Source organism: Triticum urartu, chromosome 7A (assembly GCF_056163025.1).
Source record: "Triticum urartu cultivar PI428250 chromosome 7A, HENAU_Tu73, whole genome shotgun sequence".
Taxonomy (NCBI): domain Eukaryota; kingdom Viridiplantae; phylum Streptophyta; class Magnoliopsida; order Poales; family Poaceae; genus Triticum; species Triticum urartu.
Genome location: NC_141879.1, coordinates 491,537,242 through 491,550,224, shown reverse-complemented (window position 1 = coordinate 491,550,224; position 12,983 = coordinate 491,537,242).

Sequence of the window (12,983 nt, the reverse complement as noted above, 5' to 3'; positions counted from 1 at the left end):
GGACGCCAAGTGCGTCCACCCACGCTTGATGCTGCCAACGGAGATGCCCTAGTCTGACAAGGGGTGGTCTTGCGCGAAGCTCACTAATGAGCGGGCGACGTTGGTGCTGGAGCAGATGAATGCCGACCTGAAGTCGGGCAACGCGAAGGCGGCAAAGGTGACAGGGGCCATGCTCCTGAGGGAATTCTTGATGCTGTGCGTAGCCCCACTTCAGCCACGTACGCGCCCCTTGTGGAAGCTTGGGGGCGAAGAGGACAAGGTTCGCCTGAGCCCGGAAGCCTTGTCCGACGGTGAGTTGGCTGCGGCTCTCCACCTCCTAGTCGAGGACGACCAGGAGTACCCGCCGAGTGTCTTCACTCCCTTGTTCTGCCGCAAGGACGGGGCGCAGGTCGTGGCTGCCAGGCCGACCTTTGACGGGCGCGGGCTGGTGCCGCCGGCGCCCACCAGGGCCCCTACAGTGCCGACGCCGGTGGAGCTGTCTTCTGGTAAGTCCCGTGGGGAGGAAGAGGACAAGGAGGAAGACTCTGAGGTGACCCCTGAAGGGATGGGGGAGACCTCCCCTTGAGCAAAGCTAACATCCTCTGCACCCTTCCTGACGACGACGATGCCGAGGCCCGTGAGGAGAAGGGAGAGCCGCCCGTAACCCTGACAAGGGGCTGATCAGCGCTAATCTCCCGGGATGCTGCTTCTGTTCTGGCGTAGCCTAGAGCCTCTTCCGGCTCAGTTGCTGCTCCTGCTTCTGCTTCCGGAGCTGGCACGCCCGTGCCTCGGGTCGCGAAGGTCTCCGGCTTCAAGCTCCCGAAGCGGAGGGACTACACCACGGTGGATCAGTGAGTGTTCTCATCCTGCCTTGTTCTCGCTATGGATGCTTGTTTCTGACTCTTCTTCCTTGTTGTGTAACTAGGCCGACGCCTGCGGCGAAGAGGAGAAGGGAGGGCGAGGTGGTGCTGCTTGAGCCCATGTCGCCTCCTACGGCTGCGCCCCTCTCCATGAGCAAAGGTGGGGACAGTGCTCGTGCTTCTCCAGCGCGATCATCCTCGCGAGGCTGGGTGGAGCATCCTCGGGAGAAGTCAGCCCCCGAGGCCCCGCTGACTCGGGAGGTGCCAAAGTCCGGCTCGGGTGCTGAGGTCCAAGAGGCTCAGGAGCTTCCAGCCTCCCAGGCCATGGTGATGACGACGCCTCTTCCTCCTCCTTCTGTCGTGTTGCCGGCCCCAGGTTCCTCTGCTTCTCCTGACGTCCTGGAGCGGGCCCTTTCTGAGATAGCCCGGCTGCAAGAAGAACTCCAGAGCGCCAAACCCCTCCTGGCGGCTAGGTGCCTGGAGCTGGTCTCTGGTTGGCTTCATTCTGACGTGTTCGTTCGGGCGGCGCTGAGCCAGGTCGCGGCGACCTCTTAGGGGGAGAAGCAAGCCGCAGCTCAGGCAGCAATTGCTCGGGAGGCGCGCTGAAGGACGCCGAGGCCGCCCAAGGTCGCTGCCGGGTGCTGGAGGCCGAGCTGAAGATCCTGCGTAAAGAGCATGCTGAAGATGCCCGTGGCCGTAAGGCGAAGGAAGAGAGGATGAAGGCCCGGGAGGACGCCGTCAAGGGTGGCGACGCCGAGCTAGAGCAGCTGGCGCAGGCGCAGGCCACTGGGCGTGACTGGCTAGAGGAGCTGGAGCAAAAGGTGCAGGCAGAGAAAGCCGAACTTGACGCCAAGACGAAGGTTCTGGCCGAGGAACGCGCGGCCTTCGCGCTTCTCGAAAAGAGGTCTCGCAAGGCTCTAAAGACACTCTATCAGAAGGGCTTGGAGAAGCTGCTGGCCACCGATGAGGACGGCCCCGCGCAGTTGCTTCCCTACTTGGTCGAGGCGCTTGAGGAAGTCGTGAGTGGCATCGGACCCATGACAGAGGAAGAGGCTCGCATCCTTTCTTTAGCCACACTGACGCGCGTCTTCAAACACCTCCATCTTCGCGATCCTGCCGACCGCCTTGATGAGCTGCTGGAGCCCGTGGCTGATGAACACTGCGCAGCTGTAGCCACAGCCGTGAAAGGTCAGGTGGAAGCCCTGATGAAGAAGTTCGACGCCTTCGCCCCCGCGCCTTCGACCGGTGGTGCAGGTGAAGGCGACGCTACCCAGGAGGGGGCGCCTCTTACGGGTGCCGGCTGTATCCAGGGATGACTGGTTTGCGGCTCCTTTCCTGTTGAAACTCCTACAGCATGTAACGTGCCTTGTGGAGGCGTTTAAACTTGTGTTTGATATTTGGAGAACAATATGTCTTGTAATATTTTCTTTGAGATTTTGCGATTTCCTTCCCATTTGCTTTACGTTCTACATCGGTAGAGCCCGACCTCGCAAATATCTCAGTCGCCATGGGGCCGATCGGATCACCAGGGCGGACCAAGGAGTGAGGGGCCACGTGGTCAGTTAGGCTCCTGAGTCGCGATGCTCAGGAATCCCCCTTGACGCGCAAACATCTTATAGAAAGGAGATGCAATGGTAGGTCTAGTGTTCTACGTTGGCAGGGCCCGACCCCGCGCATACCTCAACCGCCATTGGTCCGGCCGGATCACCAGGACGGGCCAAGGAGTGAGGGGCTACGTGATCAGTTAGGCTCCTGAGTCGCGATGCTCAGGAGTCCCCCTTGACGCGCAAACATCTTATAGAAAGGAGATGCAATGGTAGGTCTAGTGTTCTACGTTGGCAGGGCCCGACCCAGCGCATACCTCAACCGCCATTGGTCCGGCCGGATCACCAGGACGGGCCAAGGAGTGAGGGGCTACGTGATCAGTTAGGCTCCTGAGGCGCGATGCTCAGGAGTTCCCCTTGACGTTCAAACGACATTCATACCTTAGCTCCGCTTGGGAGGGCGCGCGGCGACCAAGTTCGAGGGACATGGCGGGGTGGCATACGCTTGGGCTTGACCCGAGTGCAGCCCCCGTGCCCAGCCCCCTCGCGCGGCTCTCCCATGGGGAGGCGTTGTGATGAGGCCAGACACCGACCCCGGAGGCTCCCGGAGGTTGATACGGCCGTGAGGCCTCCCTCAGTTATTTATCACCAGGACAGACCATGGTGCTTCCGCACTTGCACAGGCGTAGCCGCTCCTCGGCAGTGTCGACTGCTAGCACGGAGCATGGTGCTTCCGCTGGTACGCGGGAGGGGACTCCCTACTGCGGAGAGCCCCCGGGGCGTGTACAGCCCCGCCCTGACACGTGGCTTGCACGGCAGGGCTAGACGAGGTGTGTCTGGGCACTCCTGAGCCAGCGCGGGACTCACGAGGCCCTAGCTCAAGGCAGGTTGCGCCTGGTCTTGATGCTTGTTCGCTGTGGTGGTCTTGCGAGGTGGTTAGACAACCTGCGCTGGACGAATCTCCTGGGGTTATCGCGTGAGAAGGCCAAGCACCAACGGCCCCAGGAGGTGACGTGAACGGGACCAGCCCGCCAGACAGAGCTCAGCCGTTGGATTTATCGATGCTGCAGGGACAGGCCCGAGCACAGATGCCATGCCTAGCCTTCTCATGCAAAGGATCCTGAAGAAAGACGATCAGCGCGTGGCTCCCATGGTGGGTGACAATCAAGCAAGTGATAACCATAGATAGATTACGCATGAAAAGCAACATGCCATTGGGTTAGGCCCGAGCAACTTGGGGATGATTTAGCCCGAGGGGCGCCCCCAGCAAGGTAAGCTAAAGACATAAACAAGAAGGGATACATGCCACAGGGACGGACCCACGCGGCCTGGGAATGATGCAGCCCTGAGGGAGCTCCCAACTAAATAAACTTGGAAAATGTCACCTGGTTTGGTTGCCAAAGGAGTGTTGAGGCAGTTGAAGGTACATGGCGAAGGGGTTGCTCCTCACTAGCCACCGGGGCTGTGAGCTTCGGGAGGCTCTGGAGGTCCAGGCAGTTCCTTGAGGGCTGTCCCCATCTCTGCCAGGACTGCGTGACACCTGTCCTCCTGACCCGCCATGACGCTCCGCAGGTTGCACTGGAAGGCAGCAGCCACGCTCGGTAGGCCGAATGGCATGCAAACGTAGCTGTGTGGTGGGCCCTCACAGCGTGCCACGCGCGAAGGCCAGAAGAGCTCCTGAGACGCAGCCCTGTTGAGCCCTGGGATGTCGATGCAGGCGCGTAGCTCACCACCCTCGCCTGGGTGGGGAGCAACGCCAGGTGGGCGGCGGTCGCCGTGAATCGCTCTTGCTTCCTGAAGCTCCTTTGTGGTCTTGGTAATGAACTCCTGAGCGCTGGGCACTCCTCGCCCTGTGTCCTACTAAGGGAAATGTGCCACGAAGCATGCCTCCGAATGGTGCCCGAGCGCCTCCCTCGTAATGTTGGCAAGGTCTGAGGCCCTCCAGAAGAGAGCCCCCGAGCCCTGCACAAGGAGGGCGCTGGGAGCACCTTCCTATGCGAGAGAGGGAGGCGCCCCAGGTGCGGGCGCTGATCTTGACGTGGTGCCACTTGCAGCACCGTTCTCCTGAGGCCTAGTATGGAGTAGATGCTTCTTCTTCTTGGGGATGGCCTCAGGAGGGTACTCGCCCTTGCTGTCGGGGTCGTCGATTGCTGCAGCTTGAAAGGCACGCTCGAGGGAGCACACCGCATCTCTTTCTTCGCAGGGGACTGTGATGATTCCGCTGCTTCTTGGCATCTTGAGAAAATTGTAGCCATGGTGTGTCACCGCCATGAACTTAGCCAGGGCTGGATACCAGAGGATGGCATTGTACGACAGAAGGATGTGGGCGATGTTGAAGTCGATGAGCTTGGTGCGGTAGTTGTCGCGCTGTCCGAAGATGAGTGGGAGGCGGACTTGACCTATCGGGGTGGTGGAGCCGTCGGTCACTCATGAGAAAGGCTTGGTAGGCTAAAGCTGATCGCAAGGCACTTGAAGGTTGTCGAACATCTCGACGGACAGGACGTTAAGCCCTGCGCCGCCGTCGATGAGAGTCTTGGTGACTTGCACGTTGCTGATGATGGGTGGACAGAGCATCGGGAGAGCGCCAGCGGTGGCCGCGCACTTGGACCACCTGAGTGGGCGTGTAGCCTCGAGCTTGGGGAGGATTGCATTCACCTCGCGAGCAAACTGCTTGAAGATACGCTGTGAGGCCGGGGCTTGAGCTCCGCCCAAGATGGAGGCGATAGTACGCGACTCTTGAAAGCCCCCAAACCCCTCATCTTGGTGGTGGTCGCCGTTCCTTCTTGGTGGTGGTGGCAGTGGAGGAAGCCCAGCATTGCCTTGAGGATGGTCCTCGCGAGGCTGATCCCTCCAGGCACCTTCGCGAGGCTGATCCTGCCAGCGGTCCTCACGAGGCCGGTCCCGCCACTCCTGGTGTGGGCCCCAGTCGACCCAGCATCCTCCTCCTCGGTTGTAGCCTCGGTCGTTGCACTCAGGGCGTTGACCGAAGCATCCGTCGTGCTTGGCTCTGAGCTCTTGACAATCGTTGGTGTTGTGGCTGTGCATGTTGTGGAAGGCACGGAACGATCGGCTGCCCTTGGATGACTCAGGTTGGTCCTTGCCGCGCTTCGTGTCCAGCTCTGCCGCGAGTACGGCCACTCCCTTGCGCTTCACGTCCTTGGCCTTGGCTTTCTTCTCTTCCAGGTCGGCAGCTGGGAGATCAAGAAGGGAAAGGCACCCTTCCTCAGCCCTTGCCCACTTCGTCGCCAGGTTGAACAACTCCAGGGATGTGCACAACTCCTCGTGGATGGCGCGCTCCTCCTTCATCTTGACGTCATGGACGCCATCGGAGAACGCAGAGATGATGGCCTCATCCGTCACCTTGGGGATCTTGAGACGAACGTTGTTGAAGCGCTGGATGTACTTCTGGACGGTTTCCCCTGGTTGTTGCTTGATGCGGCGCAGGTCACCCGCGGCCGGAGGGCGGTCGCGAGTGCCCTAGAAGTTGGCTATGAAACGGTCGCACATCTCGTTCCAGGAAGAGATGGAGCCTGGAGGAAGGTTCAGGAGCCAGGAGCGTGCACCGTCCTTGAGAGCCATGGGGAACCAGTTCGCCATGACTTTCTCGTCACCGTTGGCCACCTCGATGCTCAGCTCATAGAGCTGCAGGAACTCCACGGGTTCGGGAGTGCCGTCGTAGCATGGAGGTAGGTCTGGCTTGAACTTGCCTGGCCAGGCGACGCTACGCAGCTCGGGGGTGAAAGCGTGGCAACCCGCCGTGGCCACCGCGGGTCATCGTGGAGGCAGAGCTTGGTCGTGGTGCCCAAGCATCGCCGCAGCACGCGGCGCATGGCCCTATCGCAGCAAGCAATCCTGGCGTAGCAGAGCTGGGAGTGACAGAGCGTTTCCTTGTGGACGGGGAATCTCTTGGCAGCTTCTTTCCTCGTGCGCTGGCACATGGCGCGGTGGGTCGCGCCGCTGGGCTGCGCATCTTGGAGCGAGGACGCCGTCTTGACGCGGGGGAGGCTGAGGTGCTCCCTGAGCCGCACGCCTCGGTGCAAGGGTGCCATCTTGTTGCGGAGGAGGCGGAGGCACTCCGTGAGCCACGCCGCTCGCAGCTGGGGGCGGGCGAGGCAGCGAGAGGGACGGCGTAGGAGAGCCTCCCACGGCGTTGGCGAGCTCAGCGACGCGGTCCAGCAAGTCCTCGTAGAGGTCGTCGACTGGACGGTAGCGCAGGATCTCGTGTGCCATGAGCAGCATGGCCTGCGCATCTGTGGGAGCGCGGCGAGCGTGAGATGACGAGCCAGCCAGAGTCAGCGACAGGGTGGCGGTGTGGCCGTCACGGCGCACGGAGGGATGCAGCGAAGAGGCTTGCTGCTCGTTTGCTGCCGGACCGGTGACGGTGTTGGCGGCAGGTGAAGGAGAACGACGGGGAGGCCCACCTACTGGGACCGTCTGAGCGACACAAGCGGCGAGAGCGGCCCGGTGCTCCGTGTGTGCTCGGCGACCGTCCGCCATGGAGGTGACAAAGCGACAGGACGCGGAGCGACGAAAGGAAAGCTTCGGCGCACCCCTACCTGGTGCGCCAAATATCGGATTTTGGGTTCCGGCAAAACCCTCAAGGTTCGAACGTTGGGGTGTGCATGAAGATTTCCCCCTACCTACTCACGCCCCCAACCTTGCCACGACCTCAAGGGCAAGCTTGCTGAACTCACAACACATGGGACACGAGATTTTTATACTGGTTCAGGCCACCATTGTGGTGTAATACCCTACTCCAGTGTGGTGTGGTGGATTGCCTCTCGGGCTGAGGATGAACAGTACAAGGGGAAGAACAGCCTCCTGAGGCGAGGTGTTCTTGTGCTTGGTGGGTGTAAGGATGGGTCGGATCTAGTCCAAGTTGAGATGGCTGAGGCTCTATTTGTTCGCCCCATTCTCTCTCTTGGTTTTAGTTGCCTCCTAGTGTAGTGGCTAATCCTATTTATAGAGGCCCTGGTCCTCTCCCCAAATATTGAGCGGGAAGGGAGCCAACAACGGCCAATTTGAAAGGGGACAGCTAGTACAAGTTATCCTCACAAAAGCAATCTTCGCCTGCCAAAGGCTCTGGTGGTGACGCCGCCTTGGGCTCCATGGTGACCTCTGTCTTGCCATCCTGCTGGTCTTGGTCTCGTTGCACCAATATGGAAACCTTTGCTAGATGCCTCGGTACTCTTCGTCCGCGCTTGCCTCCTTAGCACCAAAGAGGAAACAAGGAAACTATGCGCGCTGGCGCCCGCCTGGTCTCGATCATCATGGCTCACGTCATTGGAACCTCGCGAGGTTTGCCTGGCCTTGATCTCTCCGCCCCTCGCGAGCCAGCCTGGTGAGGCCGCTCCCGAGGAGGTCTTGTGTCGTCCGCCTCGCGAGGCTTGGCCTCTCGCGAGGGTCTTGAATGCTTGTTGGTGAAGATGGGCCGTACGGGCCCGCTCGCAGCGCCACGCCATGGGCCGCAGGCAGGCAACTCTGGGGACCCCCGTTCCTAGAACGCCGACAGTAGTACTTGCTAGTATAGCCTGTAAACCGGAAAGGAGTACATTTTTCCCTTTCTAGATATTTCAACAAGTGACTAGACTACACCCCAAATGAGTACATATGGAGCAAAATGAGTGAATCTACACCGTAAATAAATATGTAGTTCTCTCGTTTCCCTCTTCGCCTTGGTCACGGTGCACAATATTTAGTATATGACTAGCCGCTCTATCAACATGTGGGACATCAAAGCATCCGAGCCCACGTGCCATCCACCAAATCACAGCGAGGTGCTACAGTCGAGACTCACCGGTCACCCCGGTGTGGCCGTCATGACCCGTCATACCACAAAACCCACACGTTTACTAGTAGTGGTAAAGTGGCCTCGAAGTTGGATTGGACGAAGCAACCATCATTTCAGTGGAACGCTCGTTGAAGCCCTTTCTTGAAGAAAACGTCACTCCAGGCTACTCACTTCTGCCATTATTCTTCTGTACCGGCAAAGGAAAGGTGAGTGAATCAGTGATGCTACTATATTTTAATTCCTAGAATCTTCTTTTTGCGAAGCACCGACCGATTATCATAGCCTATTCTTTTCCCATTTTCATTGCGATTGTGGTTTCATTTCGATTGCTTTTTGTTTGTTTGTTCATTGATGGATCCTGGAGCACCAGGCAAAGAGTTGCCGGCGGACAACCCACTTGAGACAGCGATCTCCAGGAAGTGAGCACCGACCAACGAGTTGACCATGTTGGCGGGCCAACCCTTGGAGACGAAGAACTCCAAGAAACAAGCACTGACAAAAGAGTTGACGACGTTGTCGGACGAACTCCTCAAAGAAAGCTGGAAGAACAGCAAGGGCCCCATCGTGCCTACCCCAGAAACTCTAATGGCCACCTATGCGAGGCTCAAGGCCGAGTTTGAGGAGATAGTCGCCGTTGAGAAGAAGTATTCCCCTGGCAAGGTGATGACCCCCATCGAGGAGGAGGAGATGGCACTTGGAGGGATGGAATCCCCCAGTGAGCTGCACAAGGTAAAAAAATAATGGCTTACCATAGTTGTGGTTTTTGATTATTTTCAATGTGCTTGCTAAATTGTTAGGGTTGTGCAGGTGCCGGTGGACGTCCTTGATGATTCCGATGTCACGGCCCGTCCTATGGAAAATGCCCCACAGATCATTTTTGATGTCGCGGTATGTCCTGTGGACATCACCCTGGAGATTGATTGCGATGCCGCTGTCCATCCTGTGGACATCGCCCCAGAGATTGATTCCGATGTCGCGGTCCATCCTGTGGACATCGCCCCAGAGATCGATTCCCATGCCGTTGTCCATGCTGTGGTCATTGCCCAAGAGATCGATGACAATAAATAGTTGGTTGCGCTAATCCTTTAGGGTAGTTTGCATTGTGTTTAATTACCAGAACGATGCGTGTTATCAAACCATCTTAGGGCTAGTGCACTGTCTTGTGTGGGTGGTACTTGCTACTTTTGTCTGATATTGGATCATGCGAACCCTCTCAGAGTTATGGAAATAGATGTATCCTCACCAGCTTTTGATGTAATATATGGCATGCTTAGATGTAAGTTTGAATTTTTTTTATCATATCAGCAGGGCTTTTTTCATGATTCTTGGTGTTACTAGGCTAGCTACTGTGCGAGCTATAGTACTTGCAAAACACTCACCGAAGAGAAACGTTGGGGCTGATGAGCTCATGGTACGCTTATAGGTCTGATCCGTCGTTGATCGACCAATAGCCCAAGCTCCTAACATTGTAGGCTTAGCAATCGTCAGTCAATAGTTGACACGGATACATTCAGGCCTCATTTGGTTCATAGGGTAGGAAAATCGTAGGAAAAGTACAGATACGTATTTTTTTGAGAACACAAAATCATAGAAGTACGGAGACTTACTCCCTCCGTTCCAAAATAGATGACTCAACTTTGTACTACTAACTTTGAAACGGAGGGACTACAAATCCTAGGCAGGCTAGTTTGGCCTAGTGGGTTTCAGTGATATGACATGGTACAGTGCCGTCCAGTCTTCGCGTGTGGTAGCAGTATCGCGGGTACAGTAAGTTTTCCTGAAGAAGCGGAATTCAACGAAGACATGATGGTTCCTTCGTCTGACCAACTTACAATGGGAAAGGTTGTGCCAGCGCTACGACCGGGGTGGACCAGGATAATTTTGTGCATGGCAGGTGGACCAGGATGGTCGACGTCCCACATGTCGGCGAGTGAAAGTATTCTTTTCAATATAGAGGACGAGCAACGAGTATTCATTGTTTATTTTTGATGAAAGCTATTGTCTCCACTGTTACGATAGAGGAGTGTGAAACACAGCAGCCTAGTGAACTTGGCATGTGCACCACTCCCTCCTTCCTCATGTAATACTACCATAGTGTTGACTATAAGATTGGCTATAGGGTTACAACTTTTTCTCACTTTCTCTCTATCTATTTCCTCTCAAATGTTTTTTACCTTTCTTTTTTAGACAATTGTTTTTTATGCCTCTTTTTTGGAATTAGTTTTTTATACCTAGGAGCACGTGTAGAGACGGGCTCTTGCAGAGCCCACTTCTTGACTTTGTCAATGCCTCTCTCTCCTCCACATAAGCGGGCTTATAGCCTAGTATTTTACTAGTACTACTTGCTATGAATGCGGGCAACTGGCGTCTGAGGGGGGAGCGCGCGTGGGAGGTGGGAGGGGTTTTTTGGTGGTCCAGGGCAGTCAGAAGCGGGCTTTGAAGCATTCCGGACTCCCGCATGGCCCACCACACATTATCACCATATATTTCTTGGAGTCCATGTATGGCGGGCAGGCGATCTCTTCTCCCTCCCCCGTCTCTCTCTTCTCAGCCAACGCCCGCCGAGCGATTAGATTTCGGCTATCGACAGTTTATTCAATTGCAGTCCCACGTGTCAGTGAAAATGCAAGACAACACTTGTCCCCTCTGGTGAGCAGCGTGCGAGCTGGACTATCTGGGGTGCGACGCGAACGCGACGCGTATGAGTCATAAGTGTGCCGCCTTTTCCTTTTGAACTTGCGAACCGTAACATTTTCGTCCGATCAATTGATAGAAATCCATAACAAAATGATGAGGGCGGGGCTTTCCCGCGTGTTAGGCGAGCTAGTTTGAGTGATATGACATGATACAGTGTCGTCCACTTGCTCCATTTTTATGTAAGCAAGAGTCTACACTCTTACGTGGGAGGAGCACGAAACATGGTGCATCTGATTTTGATCGAGGGGTAACTATTCCCTGAAATAATGTCGCACTGTTAGCGATTATAGCATGATATTTAGGGCATCTCCAGCGCTGGCCCACAAATTTACACCGACATCTGTGCGAGGACACTGATGCCAGAAGATGCCATCCAATGCTGCCCGCATACCTTTCGACAACTATATGAACTAACCAGACAAAATTCGTGCAAACAAAGCAAATTTCAAATTAACTGGATGAAATTCATTAAATTAGGAAAACTTTTCGTATAAACTGGACAAAATTTATTACATATTTCGCACAAATTGTACTAAAACCTACTATAAACCTAATCTAAACGATCGCCGGCGCCCGACCACCATGTATGGCCATGAACCCCGACAAAGCCGGCCATTGCCTTTGCCTCCTCCTCATACGCCTCAATAACCTCCTCCTCTGGAGCACAAGGTTCTGAAGATTTCCGCCTCCACATCGCCGTCAAGCGGCTAATTGGCCGCCGATGTTTATCCCACCAAGCTTGGCGTCGACTGAGTGGAGGAGCGGTGGCCTTCCTGGGACCAGAGCGGCGGCGACCTACTGCGTACTACTCTTACTCGCTGCTGGCTGCACCCGCGCACGCGCGCCCGCTTCGTGGTCGTGGCCGCGAAGGGCAACCGGGGGGCGGCGATCTCCTTTGTCTGCTCCTACGACAGTCCATCCAAGAGAGCTTTGGAGTGCGCCCAGAGTGGAGCCGCCGATGTCCTTCGTCTACTCCTGCGACAGTACGTCCAAGAGAGCTTTGGAGTGCTAGGAGGCCATGGTTGGAGTGGTGCCGACAGAAGGAAGGGATCGGAGGAAAATAAGTGTGGGTCTTTGGCTCTGACTGGGAGCTGGGGCTCAAGTTAATATAGCGGGCGAATGGCAATGAGCCGCGGCAGACGGATGGACGGCTGGCATCGGAGTATAGGTTCGTCGGCAGCCGCATGTCATTAATGTGGCGGCGGACGGAAGGATGGCCGTGGTGTCGTTATTGCGGAGCAGTCACTTGCACCAGGATGCCGCGCGGGTGGCGCTCTCTCGGTCGGTGCGCTGCTGCAATGTCGACGCCAGTGAGAGGTCGCGTCGGGTGTGAATGCGGACGTTGCTTCAGTGACTTAACTGTAGGTGCATTTGGATCACTAACATGTGGGCCCAACAGGCATCTGGCCCGCATGTCAGTGACACACCAACTGCACCTGCAGTTAAGTCCCGTGAATGCGGCATTGACGTTCTGGAGAGACGGTGACTTTTTCAGTCGAGAAGCACACGCTAGCGATGGAAGGGGTTTCGTTAGGACAGGGGTCAGACGCTGGCGTGGTAGTAAAATGTGAACTCATGGATGACGAGCCTTTGAAGCGTATGCGGCACATATTGACAACTAGGCGTCCATGCAACCGCCCTTGTCCCCAGCTAGCCTTAGACGACCACCATTAGACACCACACAACCATGCATGACTTAAGAATAATGGAGGATTGATCAGACACACACTCGTGTGCAGTGGCACTATGATCGGTCGCTCACGATACATATATAGGTACCATAGTACCCTCTCTAGCTAGGTTGTTTTATAGATTGTCGTTGTGATGGACGATATACATGAGCAAGGCGTCGAGTCATGAGTATGACCATTGGTGTTGAGCCAGGTGAATACATGCTCGGTGTTCGCAGAGGCCTCCAGTAAACGTCTAAACAGTAACGTCAGGCACCGCCGTGACGCGCAGGTGACGGGCTCGCCATTTGTGTTGCACCATGAGCAGGACTTTGATTGAGAGGGTGGTGTGCATGCATTAGCATGGTTTGATAGCATGAGCGTGAGTGTCTTCACGCGTACATGCTACTTGCCTCTATGGACGCTTTGCGCTAATGTGTGC